Source organism: Onychostruthus taczanowskii, unplaced genomic scaffold, assembly GCF_017590055.1.
Source record: "Onychostruthus taczanowskii isolate IOZ18803 unplaced genomic scaffold, ASM1759005v1 scaffold503, whole genome shotgun sequence".
NCBI classification, from domain to species: Eukaryota; Metazoa; Chordata; class Aves; order Passeriformes; family Passeridae; genus Onychostruthus; species Onychostruthus taczanowskii.
Window position 1 is genome coordinate 15,819 of NW_024502603.1, and position 1,470 is coordinate 17,288.

Consider the following 1,470-nt stretch of genomic DNA (forward strand, 5'->3'; position numbering starts at 1 on the left):
CGGGGCGGGGCTCGCGGGGGGGGGGGGGCGGGCCGGGGGCCGCGGGCGGCGCTGCTCGGGCCCCCCCGGCGCTGAGGGGCCGCGGGCGCTGCGGCCGCCGGGGCCGTGTCAACATCAACAGCCGCGACCTCCGACCCCGCGCGCGCTTCCGCCTCGCCCGCGCCGCGCCGCGCCATTGGTCGGCGGAGGAGGGGGAGCGTCGTGATTGGTCGAGAGGGAGGGGGAAGTCCCGCCTTTCGTCTCTCCGGCTTCGTGAGGGGGAGGCGGGATGGGGGTTGCCATGGTGATGGAGGGGGAGAGCGGGGATTGGGTGAGGCGGGGAGGGAGGGAGGTGATTGGTTGGTTTTGGGGGAGGGAGGCGAGGGGGGAGAGCGGTGATTGGCTGGCCGAGGTGTCGGTTTAGCGGAGGGGGAAGGCGCGGCTCGAAGTAAACGTGAGCGCTGATTGGGTGACGGTGCGTCAATCATCGGTGGGAGGGAGCAGCGAGGAGACGCCGAGCGCTGATTGGTGCGAGTCGTAACCCCACCCACACCGCCTTATTATTGGCTGCAGCGAGCGACCTAATTTCCTATTGGCTCAGACGCGCCAGGGGCGGAGCCGGGGAGAGAAGCACCGCCCCGTATAATCCCACCCTTTATCTGTCAATCACCCGCAAACCCCGCCCCTTCCCCGCCCTCCCACGTGGTCCAACCTCCCCAAAACCCCTCAGGACCTCCCAAAACCTCTCAGGACCCCCTACAATCCACCAGGACCTCCTCAAACCCTCAGGACCCCCCAAAAACTCACCATGACCCCGTCAGAACCCCTCAGGATCCCTCTAAACACCCCAGGACCCTCCAAAACCCCCCCAAGACACCTTAAGACCCCCCCAGGACCCCCAAAACCAGACCCGAGCTCCATTTCCACCTCTTTTATTAAAATCCATCCCTGCCCCCCCAGGAATGAGGGACGTTCCCACAGTACGCCCCCAAAAATGACGCTGAGACCCCCAAAAATGAGAAGAGAACCCCCAAAAATGAGAGGCGGATCACGAGAATGAGGCTGAGACTCCAAAAATGAGACAGGCATCCCCAAAAATGAGGCTGAGACCCCCATGGGGAATGTGGGGGGGCTCCAGCCACGCCCCCTACGCTTTTGAGGGGTCCCAAAGTTCCCCTCCAGGACATAAACCCTCCCTCAGGGCGGGGGGTCTCTGAGGTTGGGGGGTCCCAAAATTTCCTTCCAGGACCGTCCCGGTGCTGAACCCTCCCCTGGTGGGGGTCCCTCGGGCTGGGGGGGCGGGGTGCGTCTGAGGTTTGGGGTGGGGGGAATCCCTCATCCTGGAGGGGGGGTCTCTCAGTCTGGGAGGGTCCCTCACCCCAGGGGTCTCTCTGGGGGTCTCCCCCCTCAGTGGGCCTTGTGGCAGGGTCGCTTGTGGGGGGTCTCTAAGCCCTGGGGGGGTCCCTCACTCTGGGGGGGGTCTCTCAGTCC

The 1,470-nt window shown here is 65.6% G+C and overlaps 1 protein-coding gene across 1 annotated transcript in view; it reads right to left on the minus strand.

Annotated features, from left to right (window-relative positions):
* LOC121342048 (3-beta-hydroxysteroid-Delta(8),Delta(7)-isomerase-like) overlaps positions 1-1,470 on the minus strand; it is a gene marked incomplete at its 5' end in the record, with an annotated part of 8,085 nt that overhangs the window by 443 nt on the left and 6,172 nt on the right. The window lies entirely within an intron of this gene.